The sequence below is a fragment of the Vombatus ursinus genome, unplaced genomic scaffold (genome assembly GCF_900497805.2).
Source record: "Vombatus ursinus unplaced genomic scaffold, bare-nosed wombat genome assembly UNPS02009994.1, whole genome shotgun sequence".
NCBI lineage: Eukaryota > Metazoa > Chordata > Mammalia > Diprotodontia > Vombatidae > Vombatus > Vombatus ursinus.
The window spans coordinates 7,855,431-7,871,593 of record NW_020949772.1 but is presented as its reverse complement, the minus strand read 5'-3'; the positions used below and the strand labels follow the sequence as shown (position 1 = coordinate 7,871,593).

The 16,163-nt window shown below is 44.3% G+C and overlaps 1 pseudogene; it reads right to left on the bottom strand.

Moving 5' to 3' along the window:
• Positions 1-442: 442 nt before the first annotated feature.
• On the bottom strand, positions 443-561 carry LOC114036865 (annotated as a pseudogene).
• Positions 562-16,163: the final 15,602 nt, after the last annotated feature.

The window sequence follows — 16,163 nt, the reverse complement described above, 5'->3', positions numbered from 1 at the left end:
CATTTCGAGAAAGCCTGTATAATAAACACTACACATTGTGTTCAGAGCTGTCCAGCTTTTCCTTGCTTCCTTCTAAGTTTTCTTTTGTTCTGTGCTGTGTACTTTTTACTTTGTTCTTTTTTCCCCTTCGTCTCCCCACTCCCCCAGAAGGCTACAATTAAGCACAGATATATTTTTATATATACATATACATATACATACATGTACACATACACACATATATGTATAGATACATACATATATATACATATACACACCCACATATTACAGATCTGATGTCCCTCCCCTAACTCAACAGACTCCAGGGTCTCCCTCTCCATTACCTCCAGGCTCAAATTTAAAGTGCTCTGCTTACCACTGAAAGTCCTTCACAACCTGGCCCCTTCCTACCTTTAGAGTCTTCTTACATATCCCTCTCCTCCCTCAGTTTTTTTTTTTTAATAGCCTACACCACCCAGCATTCCCAGGCGGTCTCCCATCCAAATACTAACCAGACCCAACCCTGCTTAGCTTCGGAGATCAGAGGAGATCAGGGGCTTTCAAGGTGGTATGAGCCTAGACCTCCCTCAGTTCTTGGAGAGAAAACTCATGCATGGGCAAATGTGATGTCAGTGGAATAGGGACAAAGAAGGGGTCCACACAAAACATTCTGAGAATATTTGACGAGTGTGATGGTATTTTCAGTTGGTAAGGGAAGAAGAAGAGGTGGGAGATCACTAAAGATTTCATGGAGGAGTTGGGATAGTAGCTGAGTCCTAAAGGAAGAAAAGGATTTCAAGTTAGTTGCCCTATTTTTCAGATGGGGAATTAGGCTCCCAGTGTGATTTATTCAGGGCAAGCTAGGCAGTGAGATGACTCAGTGGTTAGAATACTGGGCCTGGAGTTCAAATCTGCCTTTAGATGCTCACTAGCCAGGTGACCCTGAGCAAGTCACTTAACCTCTGTTTGCCTGAGTTTCCTCCTCTGTAAAATAGGGATTTACATAGTGTTTTAAAGGTTTGCAAAGCACTTTGTAAATACTATTCCATTTTATCTCACAACAACCCTAGGAGGTATGTTCAATTGTTACAATTTACAGACAAGGAAAATGAAGTTGAGAAATGTTAAGCAACTTGCCCTAAGTCTCTAAGGCTGGATTTGAACTCCAGATTCCAAGCCCAATGCACTCTATCTACTATACCATGTAGCACTTTCCAGGCCTAGGAGATATCTTATTGGACTATATCATTATTAAGGTCCTGAGAGGACCAGCTTTCAAATTCTGCAATTTACTTATTAAGTATTTACTATGTGTCAGGTACCAACAAAAAGAAACAATAGTACTTGTCCTTAAGGAGCTTACATTCAACCAGTGGGATACAAGATGCAGACACAGAAGTATAGAGGTTGTCCCAAAAGTCTTAATGCAGTTGGAAACATAACAAAACTATATTAAGAATTTTCAAACACCCTGTATACATAATTGGAGGAGGATGGAGACAGCAATGGAAATGGGAAGGTCATCAGAAAAGGGACGAAAGCAGTAGAATTCAAAGCCACTGAAGGAATAGGGTCCTTAGGGCATTGCATAGAGCTTTGGCTCTCAGTTCAGAGGACTTGCTTTCAGACCCCACCTGTGTGATCTGAGCCAAGCCTCAGTTTCCTAATCTCTAAAACAAGAGGGTTGGACTAGATGACTTCTAAGGACCCTTCAGCTCTAAATCTATGAGACAACAGAAGTTTAATTTGATAGGAATACAGAATATCTGTAGACAGTATTGTATTGTAGAATTAGAGCCCGGTGGGGGGGAGGGTGTCTGAACACCAGGCTAAGATATTTATAAGAAAGACAATTAACCCCAGCCTCTGTTCCTTTCCTGTTTCTTTCAGGTCACAGAGAGAATGGGAAAATCGACCTTATCACCCCTCCTGGCATCAAAGGACTAATGCTTTCAATCCATCAATGAATCAGTAATTAAGTGCCTACTATGTATGAGCATTGGGGATAGATACAAAGATAAGACTGAAATTGGCCCTGCCTTCAGGGAACTTAAACTCTTTTCCAAAATATATTTTTATTGATCATTTTCTTTTTGTCACCTGGATCCCACCCCCACTCCCACATTTCTCCCCCTTCCAGAGAACTGACCTTATAAGGGAAAAAAAATGTTTTAAGAGTAATTAGAGGGGAAAGAAAATCAGCAAAGCCAATCCATTTTTCTCGTTGAAGAAAACCTAACAATTTATGCAGTGTTCCACGACTTTGGATCACTTGTCTATGCAAAGGGGTGAAGTGTCTTCTTATATTTTTTCCTTGGGGCCTTGTCTGTCCTTTGTGATTTTGGAAGGTTTGTTTTTTTATTCCTTTGTGGTAGTGGTTCTTTGCACTTCTGTTATTGTTGTCTGTGTATACATCGGTTTCCTAGTTCTACTTACTTCATTTTGCATCAGTTCAAAGAAGTCTTCCCATTCTTCTCTGTGGTCTTCATAGTCACTGTTTCTTTCTTTCTTTCTTTCTTTCTTTCTTTCTTTCTTTCTTTCTTTCTTTCTTTCTTTCTTTCTTTCTTTCTTTCTTTCTTTTTTTTTTTGGTGAGGCAATTGGGGTTAAGTGACTTACCCAGGGTCACACAGCTAGTGTTAAGTATCTGAGGCTGGATTTGAACTCAGGTCCTCCCGACTCTAAGGCCAGAGTTCTGTCCACTGTGCCACCTAGCGGCCCCTCATAGTTATTGCTTCTTACAGTCCAGTCGTACTCTGTTACATTTGTATACCACAGTTTCGTTTTAGCCAGCCCTCAATCCTTGGGCATTTACTTTGTTTCCAGATCTTTGTGACTACAAAAAGTGCTGCTGTAAATATCTTGGTATATGTATAGATATTGATTTTTTTGTCTTTGTCAATGACCCAAGAGCTTTCATTCTAACCTGCTTATAGTGATGTGAAACGAAGCTTCTGGCTCCTTCCTTCAACTACTTGGACACTGGTCATGTGGACCAGGGTCTAGACAATTTAGACATCTTACCATCTACCCTGCTTCTATCCTTGCTTCTCACTACTAGGAACAGAGCCCCTGCCTCTACTCCCATCCCAAGAGAGACAATCAATTTGATTTTGGAGCTGGCCTGGAATGTACACCTAACATTTTTATCTCCAGCCAGGCCTCGTACTCTAGTCTCCAGCCTGGCCACTGACCACCAGGAATAGAGTCTCCACTGCTCAGCCATGCTCTGAATTTAAACACCTGGGGGGAAGGGGAAGGGCTGTCCTAAATAGAGTCCAGGAACCCTGGACTCTCATATCTGTACTGCATACAAAGACTTGAATTATTTTATGGACCTTGGCAGCTAGATGATGCAGTGGAATCAGGGAGACCTAGTTCAAATTCCTCCTCCAACATTTCCTAACTGTGTAACTGACTCAGTTTCCTCATCTGTAGAATGGAGGTAATAACACCTATCCCTAGGGTTGTCTTGAGAATAAAATGAGATATTTGTAATGCATTTTGCAAACCTTAAAGTGCTATATTAATGCTAGATGATGGTGAAGATGATGATGATGAATGACCACAAAGTCAATAGCAGAATTTGGCAACATCATTCAGTACAAAGGAGAATTGCCATCTGAATTCCTGTTGCGTGTGGACAATAACAGACTAGGAGCAAAAGGGGGGAAGATGTAGATATGACCAGAATGGTCCAAGTAGTCAATGGCTATGGAGTTGGCTCAATTTAAAGATATCCCTAAGGAATGTTGGAGCTTTGAAACAGTCCTTGAACTTCACGACAACTCAGTAGATTATGTGGAATGATTCAAGCATTGTGACGGGAGTCTACAATTCAGCTGTTAGCAAAGACTCAACCCTAACCAGCACAAGGCCATTTTTTTTCATCTGTAGTCAGAAGAAGGGTCGCCCAAGGAAACTCATAGGAATTCGGGAGAGAAGCAGACTCATGAGCAAACCTATTCCACCTGGAAAGGTAATGGGACAAAGAAATGGAGACTGTGACAGACTGATGCAAAACTAGCAGGAGCAAAGCAGAGAGTCAGAAATTCCTTCTGTAACAATCAAGGAAAAGATGGCCATCCCCAATGCAAATGCATTTGGTTTTTGTTTGTTTGTTTTTTAATTTAATTTAGTTTTCAGTTCTGAATCCTATCCCTCCCTCCTCCCAGTCTCCCACCCATTGAGAAAGCAAGAAAAATAAAACTGTTACAAATGTGTATCAAGAAAACATGCCTCAATCCACTCTCTGGGTCTCCCTCATCTAACAGGAAGTGGGTCCTAAGTAGGGCTGTGTCTGGTTGTTGTGTTGATTAAAGTTCCCAAAGTCTTTCAAAATTAATCGTCGTTACAATATTGTTGTTATCATATAAACTGTTCTCCTGGTCCTGCTCCCTTCATTTTGTATCACTTCATAGAAGTCTTCCCAGACTTTTCTGAAACCATCCCCTTCATCATTTCTTACAGCACGGTAGCATTGTATCAGCTTCATATAGTGTGACTTGTTCAGCATTTCCTCAACGGAGGGGCCTCCTCTCAGTTTCCAGCTCTTTGCCACCATATAAAGAGCTGTTCTAAATATTTTTGTATATATGGGTCTTTCTCTCTCTCTCCCTCCCTCCCTCCCTCTCTCTTTCTCCTTTCTTCTCCTCTTTTCTCTCTCTCTCCTTTCTCTCCCTCTCCCCTCTCCTCTCTCTTTCTCCTTTCTCTTTTCTCCTCTTCTTCTTCTTCTTTCTCTCTCTTCTCTTCTCTTCTTCTCTTTTTCACTTCTCTCTCTCTCTCTCTGTCTCTCTCTCTCTCATACTGAAAATAGAAAGCTAGGACCAACCAGAATCTTAAAATTAGACTTTATCCTTGTCTTTTTCTCATTTCTCTTCTCACTCCTTTTTTCCTCCTCCTCCTTTTCTTACATCTCTTTCGCCTCTCTGTCTGTCTCCCTACTTGCCATTCCCTTTACCTATCCCAGCCTGGAAGGGTCCAGGACTGATTTCCTTAGCCTTATTAACCTAGCCCAAAGTTGTTTTTTTTTTAACCAAATGGTTATGCAAACGAGCAGGTCCTCAGCTCAACTTCCATGGATTTATTTATTTATTTTAGGGGCAAGAAAAGGTCTGTCTTTCCTGTTAAGTGTCACAAAGGTGTTTGTTGGCATTTCTCTTGTACTCCACAGGTTCTCCTTTGTATAGTTACATTTGTTCTCTAGGTTTTTTGTTTTTGTTTTTTGGTGAGTGGGCAGCCTCTCCCACTAGATTGGTAGCTCCACAAAGATCATAGGAAAATAGAATTAGTAATCTAGAGATTGGAGGCTGTCCTGACCAAGCGCCTTGCTCTACATGAAGCTCTTCACATCTCTAAAGAAGGAGAGACCTTTTAATATGAGTCTTGGGTAAGTCTAGGGATAATTTTGTCCTTCCCCACTGGGTGGTCCACTTCTTTATTGCAAACACTGCCTCAGAATGCAATGAAAAATCAGCTTATCCTTATCTGGAGACAAAACCCATTATAAAAGTACAGACAGTAAATAGACAAGATTTAAAAAGATCAGGAAACTCTGGAGGATAACTGATGCCAGCTTGCCTGGCTGAATGGATGGGGCATGAAAAGGGGTGGAAGCAGAGAAGGGATAGATTCACCACCTGCTGTTAGTGGCAGTAAATGACTGTCAGAGAAATAGCAAAATGTTGTCCAGGAAGAGCATTCTTTAGTTGGGTCAATGAGCCAGACTGGCTGTAATCTCCCAGGGTTATGTATTCTGGTAAAGGCAGCAGTGACTTTCACCCGCAGTTGGCTAGGGGCTGGTGCATATATGCCCAGGCCTTTCACCTACCTCTCCAAGGAGTTCCAAAGTCCCCTAGATTTTCTCTCCTTCCAATACCTCTGCCTCCCATAACCCTTCAGTTCTTCCTTCCAGCTTGAAATAATCACATATTTCCCATCAGCCCCTCTGCTGATAAGAGGCTACTTGGAGATGAGGAAAGTAAAGATCAGAAGGATGAAATGACTCATAAGATCATAGATTTAAAACTGGAAGGGAGCTTTGAGGTCTTCTGCTCATTTTATAAAAGTCCTAGGGAAGGTAAGCTATCTGCCCAACTTCCCACAGGTCACATGTCAGAAGTAGGATTTGAACCCATGTTTTACTGACTCCAGGGTCAGCTGGGTGTCTTAGTGGATAGAGTATCAAGCCTGCAGTCAAGAAGACTCATCTTCCTGAGTTCAAATCTGGCCTCTGACACTTCCTAGCTGTGTGACCCTGGGCAAGTCACTTCACCCTATCTGCCTCAGTTTCTTCATCTGTAAAATGAACTAAAGAAGGAAATGGCAAAGCACTCTGGTGTCTTTGCCAAGAAAACCCCAAATGGGGTCACGAAGGGTCAGACATAACTGAAAAACAACTCACCAACAACAAAATATACTGACTCTAGGTCTAGCATCTAACCACTACACTGTAACTTAATTTTAATTGTCACCCTTAGTGCTGAGTCCAAGGCATAGCAGGTGCCTAATAAATGTGTGCTGAATTAAAGGCACAAGTCCATCCTATTCGTTGGCAGGGCTGGCTCAGGTTGCAGCTCCTGGGGCCCACTTCTCACCTCTGCCATGACTGTCATCCTTTGATCTCAAACCTTCCCACCATTCTTGGACCCTGGACCTTCTCTGCTTTCATAGAATGTTATCACATCTGCCTCAGCAGGTGCCCAGCTTTTCCTGAGTTAATGATGTTTCTTCCCCACCCCACCAAGTCTTGAATATTCAAAGAGAAACCCTGATCCTTCATGGTGGCATATAGCACCACATACTCAGGTCTCTGGATGAATGTAGGGGGTATCAAGGATCTTAAGATAGTTGGGGAGGTCATTCCTTGCTTAGAGTGTGCATTTTCATCCAAGCTTGAGGAATATGTTCTATCCCATTCTCCAGCTGCCAGATATATTTTCCTTTTGACAAGTTGGATTTGACTGATAGGATTCAAAGTGGGGCATCTGGGTGGCACAGTGGATAGAGCATCAAGCCTGCAGTCAAGAAGACTCATCTTCCTAAGTTCAAATCTAGCCTCAGAAACTTCCTAGTTGTGTGACTCCAGGCAAGTCACTCTGGGCAAACCTGTTTGCCTCAGTTTCTTCCTCTGTAAAAATGAACTGGAGAATAAAATGGCAAACCACTCCAGTATCTTTGCCAAGAAAACACCAAAATGGAGTTACCAAGAGTCAGAGAGGACTGAAACAACTCAACAACAAATTCAGAGGAGGGAGCAACGTAGTTCAGTAGAAAGCATGCTAGCTCAGGAGTCAGAGGACCTGTTGCAAATCTTCCCTCTCTTCTTATCTGTGTAAGATAATCACTTACTCTCTCTGGGTTGACAGTTTCCTCATCTGCAAAATGAGGGGATTGAGCTAGAAGGCTTTTGAGGCCCTTTCCAGCCCTAGATCTATGAATCTGAGCTGAGAGGAGCTTATTGTTTTACAGACAGGGAAACTGAGGCAAAGAGGTTAAGTTCATTATATGTTGGACAGAGAGCTCTATTTGGAGTCAGAAGATCTGGGTTGGAGTCTGGCTGCCTAGATTTACAAGCTGTGTGACCTTTGTTGAAAGTTGCCCACTTTCTCTGGGCATCAGTTTCCTCATCTATAAAATAACAATAACACCCTCTTCACAGGGTCATTGGTAGTAACATGATGAAAGTGAGAGTTGTTATAATAAATGGTCCTTCCAGGTAACAAGCAGCAGAGTTAGGATTTGATCCCAAGTCCCCCTCCGCCACCAGCCACTACACCATCTATCGTTCCTAATCTTCACCTTGTCTTCGTAGAGTGTTTGGTGCTTTCCCATGATCTCTGAGTCCTAGTGAAAGGCGAGTTATCCCCATGGCACATTTTTCCTGTAGTGACATCCCTCCCCAGAAGTAGCTGCATCAGTATCCCACTTCTGGGGTCCTTGGGTGGTTTCTTATGCCCTCTACCCATTCGACATGGATTCTTTGGTCCTCTGGACTCAGGGGAGGAAAAGGGAGCTCCTGGTACCACCTGGGGGATGACCTAATTCTGGCTCGCATCACCTTTCATCCTAGACAGACTGGCGACTCCAGGCAGTCTCTCCCCTCAGAAATCCATCTCCCTAACTCCATCTTCCTAAAGGCCAAGTCTAGCTAGGTTCATTTCCTGCCCCAGAACTGTGAGAGGCACCCCAATTCCCATTTGAGATAAAATACCAACCCTTTGTTAGGCATTTGAGGTCCTTCACAAGATGGCTCTTCACCACCTTCCCAGCCCCTCCATAGCTCGCCATCATTTCTGATCTTCCTGGCTCTATACAGGCTGCCCTGGTGCCTCTCACCTCCACCTCAGCCAATCTTTAGCTTCTTTCAAGGCTCATCTCAGGAGCCTCATCTATTGTGAAACCTTTCCTGACGCCTCCAACTGCTACCACAGCCCACCCCCTCCGCATGAGCTCTCTTTACTTGGAATCTATTTGTATAAGCTTACTTGTATACTTGTTATTTTTCCTGACAGGATGGAAACTCCACAAGTGAAGGGAATGTCTCATTTTTGTATCCTCAGAGCCCAGCACAAATCCTGATGCATGATAAGCACCTAATAAATGCTTTTGTTGAGTAATTTGAACAAATGAACAGGCTAGTGACATCCCTAATGCAAGGTCCAAACTGGCATCTGCCCCTGAACTCCATTAGTATTCTCATGATGTCAGATTATTATTTACATAGTGCTTAAAGGTTTGCACAATGCTTTACAAATAATCTCGTCTTATGCTGTTATCATCCCCATTTTACGAATGGGGGAATTGAGGCAGAGAAAGGATAAGTATATGCATATCTTCTCCCCAGATAGAATGTAAGCCTCTTGAGGGCAAGGGCGTGGCCTGGAACCATAGTCCAAAAAAGCTGCCACTCAGCTTGGCTTTGGGGCTAAACTAGACTGGCCAATGAATGAACACAGACTCACTAAAAAGTCTATTCCATTGATATCAAACTCATATAGAAACTAGGGTCACTAAATTACACACAAGGCTGCATATTGACTTAGAAAACCACACGTTAATATTATCTGTGTTCTATTGTGTGTTTGTTTGTTTGGTTTTTTTTTTTTGTTAACTGTTTCCTAATTACATTTTAATCTGGTTGGGGTCCACTCTGGAGTGTGTCCACTCACATGTGTTTGACACTTCTGGTCTACACAACTTTTAACTGACCTTGTTTTGATGTCCTTCCAGCCCAGGCATCTAGGGACCTCTCTCCATCTGTCCGACCCAACCCCGATCTTATTCAGGGAAGATAAGTCAAACAAATCAACACTACCATTGCCTCTGGAAAAGGCAGGTGAAGCAAGAAAACAGATAGTTCTCACTTTATGGAAGTGGACCACTCTACCGTAAAGCGACTTTAACACAACGTGAATTTGCCCACAGACCTGGGGAAGGGAGAGAGGAAGGCAGGAAGGGGGCCCTGGAGGGAGGGGTCTAGCACAAGGTTCAAAGACATGTGGGAGCAGGAGGAGGAATACTGCAGGGGTGGGGGTGGCTGGAACTGAAAGAAAACCAGGCAGACACATGGAGGCTGGACATGCTCACAGACAGGAGAGGATGGGTGACACATGTAGGGTCTGGGACAGACACACAGAGGTCCAGACAGTCGGGCAGGTGAACAGAGAGGGGCAAAGTCTCTTCTTTTGGAGCCCTGAGCCCCAGCTTCTGCTTTGACTTAGAGAAGTTTTTTTTGTTTGTTTGTTTGTTTGTTTTGGTGGGGATCGGTGGTAGGTGGGAGGAGGGGCAGAAGCAGAGAGAGAGAGAGCAATACTGTAAAATAAAGTTAACATAGGTGCGGATTTCTTTTAGAATTCTTTACCTAAGGTCATAAAGTTGAATTTACATAAAGTGATAACTGTCTGTATGATGAAGAGGGCCCTGCACTTAGGGTCAGGAAGATCTATATTTGTATCCAATTTCAGATGCCCACTGGCTGGGTAGTCCTGGGAAAATCACATAACTTCTCTGCCTCAGTTTCCTCAGCTGTCAAAAGAGGAGGGCTGGATTTGAGGACCTCAAACGTCCCTTCAGACTTGAAATCTATTATTTTAACGACAAAAGACTGCCCTTCAGCTCCACTAGCCCTTCCAATAATTTCTTCCTTCCCTGAACTCTACTTCCCTTTATGGGTTGTCTGCCCATTCAAGTGTAAGCTCTTGGAGGGCAAGGTCTGTCTCACTTTTGTCTTCGTACCTCCAGTGTCTAACACAGTATTTGGCATATCATTGGAACTTAGCAAATGCTTTTTCGTTCATTCATTCATTCATTCATTCATCCATCCATCCATCCATCCATCCATCCATTCATCTTTTGGGATTTGGCCCTTAATTCTCTAGTTTTGGAGATGCGTAGGAGGGAAGGAAGAAATCTTGGACCACACCATTCTTTAGAGCCTTTGGTGGGGGGGGGGGGGGGGAAGGGGTAATATTAGCATTTGACTAAGCCATTAAGGGGAGGGGATGGGGGGATTAATCACTTTCCAAACAGGCCTCCCTAGGGCTTTGAAGACAGATTGTTCCCCATAGAGATGGCCTGGGGGCCAGGGAAGGAGAGTAGAGAAGACGGTGGTAGAGGAAAGCCTACTGTGGGGGCGGGGAGGTGCAGGGGCCTGATTGGCCCACAGAAAAGAGAACAATGGAACTTTTTTCCAGAGGAAATGGGGGGGGTGTTTTGGGGGTGGAAGATAATCTCTCCATCCAGCTGGAGCCCTCCCCCCCTCCCCTGGCCCAAAGAGAGCTTTCCTTCCTTCCTTTCTTTCCGCTCTGACAGACTCCACCGTCTCCCAATCCTTTGACACTTAGGGTGAGAGGACTTTACAGTTAGAAGCAAATTTAGGGCAAAGGATGTTGGGGCTGAAAGGGACAGCTAAATGACTTTAGAGATCATAGATCAGTCAATCTATCAACAATTATTTATTAGGCATCTGCTATGTGACCGGCACTTGAGATATAAAAGCGAAAATTAATTGTTCTTAACTTCACAGAGTTTACATTCTGAATGCATTCTTAATGCACCTTGTGTCCTGTGAGGGGGGTGGGGGTGGGAGGGAAGAAGAGACAACATTTACAATCCCTTATTTTATGGATGAGAGAAATAAGGCTTAGAGGAAGGGAAGTGACTTGTCCAAGATGACACAGCCGGCCCTCGCCTCCCTCCCTCATTGTCAGCTCCCTAAAGCTTCCTGAGGCTTAATCGCAGAATCTCAGAGATGGAGGAAACCTGGGAGGCCATTTAGGCCTGTACCTGACCAGGAATCCAGTCTCCAACATACCAGGGAGTTCTCATCTGGCCTTTAATCAAAGCCCTGCGTCCTCTGGCAGCGAGTTCTGCTTTAGGGCAGCTCTAATGGATCACACCCAAATCCTTCCCTTTACAGCTTCCTCCCACCACCCCCGGTTCTGCCAGCAATGTAATCCCTCTGTCGGGTGACAGACCTTCACATCTTTGAACAAAGCTATCGAGTCCCCCCTGAGTCTTCCCTTCTCCAACTTCAACTACCCAGGTCCTAATTAGCTCCCATGCCCAGCTCCTGATCCTCATGCGGCATGATCCCAGGACCCTTGCCGACCTTCTCCCGAATGATCTAAGTCTGGCACTGGGAACTGAACACAAGATCGCAGAGAAGGTCTGACCAGGGCAAAGGACAATGGGAACGGCAGACGGGCCTTGTTCTGGGCATGCGTCTTCTCCAAAAACAGCCTTAGGTCCCCTTACAAAGTTGGCATTGGAACCCAAGGGTTCACACTGCAAATCCAACTCAACTCACATTGAGGAAACGCTTCCTATTAGTCAGGCACTATTCCAGCTACCGGAGGGTCAGGGGAAAAAACAGACTGTCAGAGGATCCGGCTTTATGACTAGAAGGCACCCCGAGGCCATCTAATCCAGCCCCCTTCATTTTACCGAGGAAAGTGAGCCAGAGAAGTTATGTGATACACTCAGGGTTATGTAGCTAGTAAGCAAGGGAGGCAGGATTCCAATCTGGGTCAAGAAGACCCAGGTTATAAATCTAGGACGCTATCCAATGTGACATACTGCCATGATTCCCATATGGATAGAGTGTGTGTGTGTGTGTGTGTGTGTGTGTGTGTGTGTGTGTGTGTAGGCAGAGTATGGAGATGGGGTGTCAAGTGTGAGCCTGGAAAAGTAGGAAGATTAGTAAGGTCTCTAAAAGCCAAACAGAGGGTTTTATATTTGATTCTGGAGGAAATCACCAACCACTGGAGTTTACTGAGTAGGGGCAATAACATGATATCTGTGTAAAGGGTGGCGTGGAGCAGGAGAGACTTGAGGAGGGCACACTGATTATAAGGCTATTGCAAAAGACAAAATGGTATAAAGGAAGCTAGGTGGTACAGTGGATAGAGTGCCAGGCTTGGACTCTGGGAAGACCTGGGTTCAGATTCAGACATTTGCTAGCTGTGTGACCTTGGGCAAGTCACTTAACCTCGGTTTTCTCATCTATAAAATGGGCATAATAATAGCACCTACCTCCCAGGGCTGTTGTGAGGATCAAATGAGATAACATTTCTGAAGTGCTTAGTTAGCACAGTGCCTGTCACACAGTAGGTACTCTATATAAATACTGGCTATAAGTATTATTATTAGGAGCAGCTAGGTGGTGCAGTGGATAGAGTGCCAGGCCTGGAGTCAGGAAGAATCAACTTTGTTAGTTCAAATCTGGCCTCAGATAATGTAATAGTTGTGTGACCCTGGGCAAGTCATTTCACCCTGCTTGCCTCAGTTTCCACATCTGTAAAATGAACTGGAGAAGGAAATGGCGAACCACCCCCAGTATCCTTGCCAAGAAAACCCCAAATGGGGTCATCAAGAGTTGGACATGACTCAAAATGACTGAACAACAACAACAAAAACAACAATTATTGTTATTATTGTTGGCCAGAGTCAGGAAGACCTAAATTCAAATTCCCCAGAGAGCATTATTCTCTGTGTAATCTTGGGAAGTCACTTTACCAATCTGGGCCTCAGCCTCTTCATATGTAAAATGAGGAGACTGGACTTCATGGCCCCTAAATTCCTGTCCAGCTTTAAACAGATGGTCCTATGAAGTAACCTTAGCACCTAGTTATCAAGAATAATTCATTCAAACGGGGAGCTACTGTAGCCTGCTGTCTCTCGGGGGGATGGGGCGGAGGGGTGGGTGAGTAGCCTTCAGGGTCTCAGTCTCCCCCCATGTGGTCGTATCTAGCCCTCCACCCTCAATAAAGGGTGCTTTTCCGGCCACTTGCCCTGGGGAGGTTTAGGATGCTTCCTAATGAGCATGAATTCCCATTTATGGCTCTAATCCCTAGAAAGTCGGCTCAGGAGCCAATAGGAGCACAGTCAATTTAAGGAAGCTGAGATATAGGGCATATGGTTCCACTATCCTCTACCCTTTTGAGACCACATCGGGGGAGTGCTCTGTCCAGCTCCAGGCACCGAATTTTTTCAGAAGGACATTGTCCAGACAGGGAAGACTAAGGTCATGAAGCTCCTTGAGGTCATGGTTGAAGGAACTGGGCAGGTTTAGACTTGGGAAGAGGGAGGTACGGAAGCTGTCTTCCAATATTTGAAGGGCTGTCATGGGGAAAAGAGATTATTAGCCTTGATTGGCTCGGCCCCGAAGGGTAACACCAAGAGTGATAGGGGGGAGTTGTAAATTAGGCATGATGTCAGAGATAACTTCCTAACAATTAGAGTGCCCCACAGTGCAATGGGACTGCCTCAAGATGCCATAGGATCAGAGATTTAGAAACTAGAAGAGATCTTCTACAGCTTACTGAGTCTTCAAATTCATTTTTTTAATTAAGTAAAACAGATTTTCTCTCCCTCTCACTGATTCCATTGGGGAAAAAAAAGAAAAATCCAGTAACATATTTGCATTTTGTTGTTCTTTGTTTCTGTCCTCTCCAACTCTTTGTGACCCCATCTGAGATTTTCTTCACAGAGATACTGGAGTGGTTTCCTTCTCCAGACCATTTTACAGATGAGGAAACTGAGGCCAACAGGATTTAGTGACTTGGCCAGGGTCACCCAGCTAGTAAGTGTTTGAGGCTGGATTTGAACTCAGGTCTTCCTGACTCTAGACCTGGCACTTTGTCCACTGCCCCTGGTAAGGTAAAAAGCCTGCTAAGGTGAGAGGAAATGGAGTATAGTGGGAAACATGCCTGACTTTGAACCAGAAGACCTGGGTTTGAATCTATACTCCTATTAGCTGTGTGACCTTGGGTAAGTCACAGTCTCTCAGAGCTTCAATTTTCCTTATTGGCAAAATGGTTATTTTTAATGTGATTTTACCAGCATTTATTTTCAACAAGCAATTATTAAGTGCCTACTATTTAACGAGCTAGGTGCTAGAGATGCAAAGATGAAAAAACTAAGGCAGTCTCTACCCATGAGGAACCTGCAGGAGACAAAATGATAGAGCTCTGGACTTGGAGTCAGGAAGCCCAAGTGTCTCAGACACTCTGTGACCTTGGGCAAGTCACTTGACATCTGTTTGTCTGAGTTTCCTCATCTGTAAAATAAGAGGGTTTGACTAGACATCTCTAAGATTCCTTCCAGTTTTCAGCTATGATCTCCCATGGTTTATTATATACTACTGTCAATCAATCAATAAGCATTTATTAAACGCATATAGTGTGCCGGCACTCTGCCAAGTACAGGCAATAAAGAGGAAAAAGACAGTGCCTGTTCTCAAGGACCTCACAATCTAATGGCAGAGACAAGCAAACAAATATATACAAAGAAACTATATACAAGATAAAGATATACAATATATAAGAGTAATATTTAAAAGAGGAAAGGCACTAGAATTTAGAGGAGTTGGGAAGGCTTCTTGTAGAAGATGGAAGGGGCAGTAAACAACATATGTACAGATTAGTAGATATAAAATAAATGCCTTTGTGTATTTGTATACAGATGTATACGTATGCATATATGTGTGTATATAAATGTATATAATACCATATAATACATAATATCTACGTAAATATTTTTGTATTTGCCAGGGTTGGGGACGGGAAATTGCCAACGTTGAGAAGAATGGATTTGAGTGGAGAGAAGTCAAAAAATGGCACTGGGACCCAAGGCAGCAGGGCTGGCCCTTGCCCACAATACCCAACACTGCCACGCTCTTGGGCATTTTCCCCGAGCACTTGTGCCTAGAGAGCTTACTCCAGCTGTAAGGAGACAGAATTCTGCTAGAAAGTGCCAAGAAAACTTTTAATGCCTTGGCTCACCCGACACTTGGAGCTCTCCCAACGAGTGACTCTGGGTCTTAGCCCTTGATGATGTCTGGTCATGGGGGGTTCTGACCTGGTGGGGAGCCTCGCCTTCCTGTGGGAGGTTGGGTTTGTAGCATCCGCTTAGGAGTGTATCAAAGGTGAGATGGACCTTCGAAGTCATCTAGGCTAGGCCTAACACACCCCCTCAGATTTACAAAGGGGGAAATTGAGGCTCAGAGAGAAAGAATCATGAATTTAGAGCTGAAAGAAACCTAGAGATCACAGTCTAACCCTGACAGATGAAATCACTTGCCCAAGGTCACAAAGGTAGGATTCGAACCCAAGTCCTCAGACTTCGAAGTCAGTGCTCTTTCTATTGTACTTGTAGTATCTCTGCCTTCCCTGTGGGCCCTCAAGGATTGCTTGACATGCAGCTCCAGGCATGTAGGGAGTTATTATTATTATCAGGCTAAAATTGTCCTCCTGGAAAGAAATGCCCCTAGTCTAAAAGGCTTTCTGGGGCCAGGCCTGGGGATTAATAGCGGCAGGGCCGGGGTGGTAGGTCAAGAGACAGTCTCTCTTGGAGCCTTTTCATCTAAACCTTACTCACTCGCCGGGCTTGCAATGTCACTTTAAATACATGTTGGGTAACATCAGCTGTTGCATTTTTCTTTTTAATTATATAAAGTGAGATCTGAGAACAGCTCAGGGCCTGGAAAGGGGGTGGCAGGAGCAGGAGGGGGAGGCTGCTGCCCGGCAGAGGCTTCTGGCAGCAGGCTCAAGAGGCAGTTAAGACCCACTTGCTGCTTCTGATGGGGTCCCGAAAGGAGAGGATGCCCCCCCCCCCCAACTCCAGCTCCACCAAGGCCAGAAAGAATCACCGGAACCTGGGAATTTGGCGTTAGGAAGGGTTCTCC